Genomic DNA, 9,098 nt, shown 5'->3' on the forward strand with positions numbered 1-9,098 from the left:
CTCTAGTACAAGTGGGAGACTATTGGAAATATGCCCTAGAGGCAATAATAAAATGATTATTATCATATTTCCTTGTTCATGATAATCGTCTATTGTTCATGCAATAATTGTATTAACAGGAAATAGTAATACATGTATGGATAAATAGATCACAATGTGTCCCTAGCAAGCCTCTAGTTGGCTAGCTCGTTGATCAATAGATGATCATGGTTTCCTGATCATGGACATTGGATGTCATTGATAACGGGATCACATCATTAGGAGAATGATGTGATGGACAAGACCCAATCCTAAGCATAGCACTAGATCGTGTTGTTCGCATGCTAAAGCATTTCTAATGTCAAGTATCTTTTCCTTCTACCGTGAGATTGTGCAACTCCCGGATACCGTAGGAGTGCTTTGGGTGTATCAAACGTCACAACGTAACTGGGTGACTATAAAGGTGCACTACGGGTATCTCCGAAAGTATCTGTTGAGTTGGTACGAATCGAGACCGGGATTTGTCACTCCGTATGACACAGAGGTATCTATGGGCCCACTAGGTAGAACATCATCATAATGAGCTTAGTGTGACTAAGAAGTTAGCCACGAGATGATGTGCTACGGAACGAGTAAAGAGACTTGCCGGTAACGAGATTGAACAAGGTATAGGGATACCGACGATCGAATCTCGGGCAAGTTCTATACCGGTAGACAAAGGGAATTGATTGAATCCTTGACATCGTGGTTCATCCGATGAGATCATCATGGAACATGCGGGAGCCACCATGGGTATCCAGACCCCGCTAATGGTTATTGGCCGGAGAGTTGTCTCGGTCATGTCTGCATGCCTCCCGAACCCGTAGGGTCTACACACTTAAGGTTCGATGACGCTAGGGTTATAGGGAATTGTTATACAAGGTTACCGAAGGTTGTTTAGAGTCCCTAATGCGATCCCAAACGTCACGAGGAGCTCCGGAATAGTCCGGAGGTAAATAATTAAATATAGGAAGTGAGGATTTGGTCGCCGGAATTGTTTCGGGCGACACCGGTAATGTACTGGGACCACCGAAAGGGTTTCGGGGGTCCACCGGGAGGGGCCACTAGCCCCAAAGGCTTGTATGGGCCAAGAGGTGGAAGGGAACCAACCCAGAGTGGGTTGGTGCGCCTCCCACGTAAGCCCAAGGCGCCACAAGAGAGGGAAGGGGGGAAACCCTAGTGCAGATGGGCCTCAGGCCCATCTGGGGTGCGCCACCCCCTCTCTCTTGCCCTCGCCGCCACCACCAGCCCTAGATGGGGCTGCTGCACCCTTTGGGGGGGGGGAACTCTAAAGGGGGCACCCCTCCCTCTTCCTCTATATATAGTGGAGGTTTTGGCTGATTTGAGACACACGAAATCTCTCTCTCGGCGCAACCCTGCTTCTCCTCTTTCTCCTCTCCCACGGTGCTTGGCGAAGCCCTGCCGGGAGACCTTGTAGCTCCATCGCCACCACGCTGTCGTGATGCCGGAGCTCTCCGTCAACCTCTCCCTCCTCCTTGCTGGATCAAGGCGTGGGAGACATCACCGGGCTGTACGTGTGTTGAACGCGGAGGTGCCGTGATTCGGCACATAGATCGGAACCGACTGCGATCTGAATCGCTACGAGTACGACTCCATCGACCGTTTTCATAGTAGCCCTTCCGCTTAGCAATCTTCAAAGGTATGAAGATGCTCTAGAACCTCTCTCGTTGCTGGTCTCTCCATAGATAGATCCTTGTATGGCGTAGGAAAATTTTGAATTTTACTACGTTACCCCAACAGCTCGTGCCTCCCTCGTGAGGCATCTGGTCTCCTCCCAAAGCTTTGAGGTCTACTTTTGGTCTAGAAAAAATCATATTAAAGTTTCGTGACAATTGGACCTCGTTTGGTACTATAAACCTGAAACGGTATAATAAAATAAATAACTAGATATAGTTGAGCATCTCAGTTACAACATGGAAAGGGCATAACAAAATAAATAGCTGGCCGCACTCGTGCGTCTTAGCGACACCACAGATAGGGAATAACAAAATAAATAACTGCCCGTAGTATGGCGTCTCAGCGACACCATGAAAAGGGCATAACAAAATAAATAACTGGCCGTAGTCAGGCGTCCGAGGAACACCACATACAGGGCATAATAAAACAAGTGAATATCTGGGCGGTATAACCAACCTTCAGGATACTCAACATAACAAAGGTTTCATCCGACTATTTTCAAACATCACAATCATATAATCAAAAGTAAGACTTTCATAAGTAATATCTTGTTCCCCACAGACCGACATGAAGACTGACGCTTGACCTATCAATGAGTCATCCTTGACCGTGGATGCGGCTACTCGAATAGTTTTGACTCTGCAAACGGTGTAATCTTTACCCACAACCAACGTGTTTCGATAGCCACAAGGACTAATCCCGTGTATGGCATTTTAGAAGTAAGCGAAGAAAACCAGCACACACTCATATTTACCCAGCGAGGTCCAGAATCACCCGAACTATGCTTCCAGGGAAAACTATAAGATGTGGAGGCCAACATCCTCGAATATCATGGGATCAAATTTATACCGTGCGCTACAAGGGGTGCCCCCTCTCGGTCCTAGACCGGAAACACCCATGCCCCTCTACCGGATGACTGGCATTATTCCAGGGCCATGGAACCTTCATCCGGTCCCTCTACTTGGTGTGCACATGGAGTTAAGATTATGACCTACTCAATCGTATTCCCTTTGGGAAAGACGTGTGGCAACATGAAAAGTAGGGTGACACACTGACAAGACTTGATCTATGTCGATACTGGGGGTGTTAATTTTTCTCACATACTGTCATGCATTCGACATGATCAGGACACAACTTATCACATCCCACGTGACTAGGGTGTCCATGGGCCTCTCACCATTTCACAAGTTATTAACTTAACCATGCATGAAATCATAACACATCGCATGCCGTTAATTCTTATGCATCAAATTTATCAAGCAACCATGTCAGCAAACATCACATCAAATTTTCAAACATGTTTTCCTGGGTCTACGAAGTTGGAGTCTAACTCGGCGAAGTTGACGACAACGTCTCCTCCTTTGGTATCTACATCACATAACATCGAATTCTAACGTAGATACCAAGAGTGTATAAAAGTTATCTCAAATATTTTTAAATAACTAACACAACAAACTAGACAATATAATATTTTTTTAGAAAAATAATCAACTCAAAAACCTTTTTAGTTTAAAAGTTATAAAGAAAATGAAATCAGGGACCTTTATCTCATAAACAGAAAGTTACCCAAGGGGCAGACTGGAAAAGAAGAAAAAGCCTCGATGAAAATACACAAGCCAAAAGGGAAAGCGCATTTTGGGAAAAGGCGCCTCTGGAAAACGATTCAAAAAAGATAGAATCCTGACAGTGGGCCACCACTGTCAGGTTTGAATCCCACGCCGGTGGGAGATAGCTCGCGATGTGCCGGCGACGGTGTGCTGCGAACCAGAGAGGGGAGGGGAGAGGCACACTTACACGGGTCTTTTGTGACGGTGGGGTTGGAAGGGGTCATCGGCAAGCACCATGTTGACGTTGACTTCCACTCTGATAGATGGCGGCTTCGGGTGCAGGTCGATCTTGTCGGAGAGGCATGCAACCATCGAATTGGGGCGGGGTTTAGAAGTGCGGGTGCCCAAGGAGTCTACTGGACAAGCTAGGGCTGCGGAGGCATGCTCACCTGAGCAAATTTTGCCAGAAACCTAAGCTAATCGTGGCGGTCGGAGACAGGGAAGAAGTCCCTCCCGATGTCCTCTGAGGGGATGTGCATAGCTCTATTGTGAGGTGGAGTGGTGCTGGGTTGCAGTAGGGGCTCAGGGTCCCCTCTTTATAGGCGGACGAGGGGGTTGCCAAAACGGGTTTAACTCCGGCGCTGATCACGGCAAACCAGAGGGATCCGCACATGCTTACGATGGTTGGGACAACTTCAACAGCTCCATGGGTGTCACGCCCAAGATGCGACCCTATCCTCAATTTGGCCCGAAGGCCTCGTCAGGGATAGAAGCGCATCTCATCGTGTCGCAAGAATGGATATCGTTACAAGTACATGTACTGAAAAGAAGAGATATATAAAGAGTTGGCTTACACTCGCCACAAGCTACATCAGAGTCACATCAGTACATTACATAAGCATCAAGAGTAAGAGCAGGGTCCGACTACGGACGAAAACAAACGACAAAAGAAGAACGACGTCCATCCTTGCTATCCCAGGCTGCCGGCCTGGAACCCATCCTAGATCGATGAAGAAGAAGAAGAAGAAGAAACAACTCCAAATGATCAATCAACGCGCTCGCGTCAAGTAACCTTTACCTGTACCTGCAACTGGTGTTGAAGTAATCTGTGAGCCACAGGGGACTCAGCAATCTCATTTCCAAAGGTATCAAGACTAGCAAAGCTTAATGGGTAAGGTATGGTTAAGTGGTGAGGTTGCAGCAGCGGCTAAGCATATATTTGGTGGCTAACTTACGAGTACCAGAAACAAGAGGGGGAAGATCTACGCATAGCGGACTTGAACTACAGATGATCAAATGAATGATCCTGAACACCTACCTACGTCAGACATAACCCCATCGTGTCCTCGATCGGAGAAAGAACTCACGAAAGAGATAGTCACGGTTACGCACACAGTTGGCATATTTTAATTAATTAACTTCAAGTTATCTAGAACCAGTGCTAAACAAAGTTTCCACGTTGCCACATAACCGCGGGCACGGCTTTCCGAAAGATTTAACCCTGCAGGGGTGCTCCAACTAGTCCATCACAAATTACCACAAGCCGCATAGAAATCCTCAATCACGAAGCTCGCGATCTCGTCGGATTCCCTAGTGGAAAACCTCAACTCTGAGATTACCCAAAGCATCACCGGAATCCCGATGCACAAGATATCTCGTCAAAGGTAAAACTAATCCAGCAAGGCCGCCCGGCGTGTCGACGATCCCGATAGGAGCCGCGTATCTTGTTCTCAGGACACGACGGATAAGCACAGCGTACGGTGGCCTGATAGAAATCTCCCGAGTTGCCCCGGGTTGGCCCCGCAAACGGCTCTAGTTTTGGACCAGCACCAACAGCACTGGCCCCCCTGTATTATGTGAAATTACTCCTCGGGTTCATGACGCCCTTTGCTTTCAGTATTAACAAGTTATTATGTTGGGCAAATGTAGTACCAATGTTGGGCCTTGCCAGACCAGCTTTAATCTAAAACGAATTATCAAGGGGGTCCCCATAACAACCCCGATCGTGTTAGGAGCGCTCTTTTATGGAACATAACACCGGTAGCCGAAAACTAAGGGGGCAAAGGTGGAACAAAACACCAGGCTAGAAAGGCCGAGCCTTCCACCTTTTACCAAGTATATAGGTGCATTAAATTAAATAGCATTAAATATGGTGATATGACAAGGAACCCATGTTTTCACATGGAAGCATCTGCATCTGCAACTAGCAACGCTAACAACAGGGTTAAGCAAGCGGTAACATAGCCAATCAGTGGTTTGCTAGGTCGAACAGGTTGAAGGTAATCATGACATTGTTGAGAGGCTGATGTTTAACAGGTTGTAGGCAACGAGACATAAACGATAGCATCGAAATAACTAGCATGGCAATGATAGTAATGGTATCTGGGGAAATGATCATCTTGCCTGATATCCCGCTTGGAAGAAGAACAACTCGGTGGAGTCGGCAAACCATCGTGGTCGAACGGGTCCTCACATTCCGACACGCTTGCGGAACTCTATCGGAACGGAGCAAACCGAAAACAACATCAACACAGATATTCACCACACGATGCACAACATGATGCACAACCTACCATGATGCATGATCAGATCAAAATGCAAGGGATGACATGGCAATTCACCTTACGCAAACACTACACATTAAATGAAGCTCGATATGCAACGGGTTGCATATCGACCAAACTCCACGATAATTATTTAGTTATATCCCGATTAGATACATGGCAACATTAAATGTGGTTAAACATGGCAAGAGGTGAAGCGCAATTAATCTACCTATCTAGGCATTTTAAATGAGGTCGGAAATGACTTATAGCATCTCCGAAACGACCTCACATGTTAATTTACAATTCTGTCCAGATCTGAACTAACACATTTAATTGGTTGTTAAACAACAAAAAAAATAGGTTCACGTGATTCTACGCGTCATTTCAAGCAATCTACACATAAAGAACATCTCCAACGAAGCTACGGATCAAAAGATGCAAGCACCGCAAGATATGATGGCATGAATGCAAAAATGTGTGCAACGGCGGCTACGAGCACTTCAAGACATACAACCAGGAAGAGAAAATGAAACTACACGAGATTCTAAGCAAGTTTCATGTAGGACACGATCAAATCGGAGCTACAGTTCAACACCTACGAGCAAATCAAGAAATGACTACAATCTGCCAAAATCAGCCACATAGCAGTTTCTACGCCCCACAACTATGGCTACACAACTCCGATATGCTCAAGGAAGGCATGGCACGGAAGAGGGCGAGAAGCACTACTACAAACAATTAACAACAACTAGCATGGCAGCAAGGAACACTAGGGAAAGAAGTCACAAAATGGCTTCCCACACACTATTTCAGACTTAGTGAAAATAACACCTCATGAAAGTGCAGTTTTCGATCTGAAGCTATATTGAAAGCAGCAAAACCTATAGCTACAGGAGTCCAAATGGCATGAAAATTCACAGCATGCTAGAGAAACACAAGGGCTACAACTTACTCCATTGGACCATCCTCAAAAGAGCTACAGATCACAAGATACAAGCAAGACAAGACAGCAACAAAATATAACAGATTCCAGACTTAGAAATATTTCAGCTCCTCTAAAACAGCACTATTTCTAGCAACTTGAGAGCAATCAAACAACACCTAAACATGCATTTCTATTGCAACCAAAAATACCAGGGGCTAAACAAAACATCCAAGATCAACTCCCTAGTTGACAACTAATTCAAACGAGGCACGGAATAAAATCTACGAATTAAACAAAAGGGCATCATGACAAAATATCGTGCGAACTAACTTACTCAAAAGCTAAAACTAATTGCATAGAAAAATCCATTGGAAACATATAAAATACGTGTGGTTTGCAACACGAAATAAAGCCACACAATAATGCGGGAAATCCTAGACACGAAAAATAATCTAGCGGCAAATCCCTACACGCAAAAATATCAATGACCGCTCTAAAATACATGCAAAAATGATTCCTAAAACATGGACATTTCTATCATGGCATTCGAGCAATTCAAACACGCGTGGAAAATAAATGCGGGCACTTTCCTATTGAGACAACACGTAAATCCATGCATACAATACGTCAAACAAAGTCAAATAAATATGCAAGTTGCTAAATCGTATTCTACACGAAATTCTACACCAAAACGATATAAAGATCACATCGATCCGACTAGCGGAATAAAAGATACGACGTTTTTAATATCGCCTAATTCTGGAATTTAACTAAATCCGAAAACAACCTAAATATCTGATGGGCCGAACAGTGGGCGCGAGATAGCAAAAGGGTGCACGGGGCGAAGGATACCTTGGGCCGGTGGAGCGGGGAGGCGGCCGAGCCTGGCTGACAATGACGCTAACTGGGCCGGCTCGGGGGCCAGCTGAGCCGCGGTGGTGGCGAGCGCTCGCGAGGAGCTGGGCCGGCGCGCGATGGGCCGGAGGAGCGGCTCCACCTGGGCCGAACGTGGGGCGGGCCCGAGAGGGAGGCGAGCGCTGCACTCGGCGTCGTCCCCGTCCTCCCGCAACCTCCAGCACGGGACCGACCCCATGGCGCTGCCGGCGACGGCTCGAGGCACGCGGCGGCGCGCGTCGCGAGGAACCCGGGGCGGCGGCGGATCCGACTGGGGAGGCGAGGTCGGGGCGGCGGCACACCGGTGAGGAGGCGCGGCGACGAGGAGACGAGGAGGCGCGGGACTGCGGATCCGGGAGGCGACGGCGGGCGAGGGAGGAGCTGGCGGCGGGGCGCACCGGCCGGCGAGGCACGGCGGCTGGGGTGCCGGCACGCGCGGGCTCGGGGGCTCCTCCCCTCGAGCTGGCGGTTGACGGTGGCGGCGCTAGAGACGCGCGGGGGGGGGGGGGGGGGATCCGGGGCAGATCGGGGGCGGCGGTGGCTCGGGCCCAGATGGGCTCGGGCGGGCCTGCCTCGGGCTCGCGGGCCCTGGCGGCTGGAAGGAGGGAGGAGGAGAGGCTAGGGTTGGCACGGATTTCGAGGTGGGGGAGGGAGTGGCTCTCTAATTAATAACGTGGGGGTTATATATAGACAAACGGGGGGGGGCTCGGTTAACCGGAATCGCGTTCCGGGTCCAACCGCGGGGTCGGATTCGGACGATTCCGAACGCGGGAACGGGTACGTGGCCGTGTAGAGGGAATAACTGGAGACGAGAGGGAGAACGGGCGGCGCGACACGAATTTAAAATCACCAACAAACGTCTGACGAATAACCGGAGACGGTGCCGCTACGGTCGACCGTTCAGGTACCAGACGGACTCCGATCGCAATGAAATTCGACATGCGGCCTAGCTATATATAAATAATACCGCGCGACAAATTCCAACTCAATCGGAGAAAGTTTTATACACGCTTTAAAAAAAGAGTTTCGACGGTGCCGCGGGCGCGTGCATGTGCGGTCAGGCTCGGAACGAACAACGACGTTAACCCGCAACTAACAACGGATGCAAGTTTTGAAAACGGGCGGCAACGGAGACGCCGATGCAATGCAGACGACGCGCATGATGCGATGATGATGCGGCAACTGAAAATACCCACACGACGAAAACGGAAAGAAAAGGGGAAGCTTCTGGAACGTCGGCATCGGGCTGTCACAATGGGGTCCCATTTTACCACTAAACTAGTCCTAATCCACAGTGATGCTGCCGCTCGACGGAACAACGCTCACGGGTACGGTTGTTGCACAAAGCGTGTTGTGTGACGCTTAGGCCATGACAACGATGCTATAGTGTGCACAGGAAGGGGGACGGACACGCGGGGATCCTGTTGGCTTGAACGATGTCGGACAATGCTGATTCTGCAGAGGGGGCTC

Source organism: Hordeum vulgare, chromosome 7H (assembly GCF_904849725.1).
Source record: "Hordeum vulgare subsp. vulgare chromosome 7H, MorexV3_pseudomolecules_assembly, whole genome shotgun sequence".
Classification (NCBI taxonomy): domain Eukaryota; kingdom Viridiplantae; phylum Streptophyta; class Magnoliopsida; order Poales; family Poaceae; genus Hordeum; species Hordeum vulgare.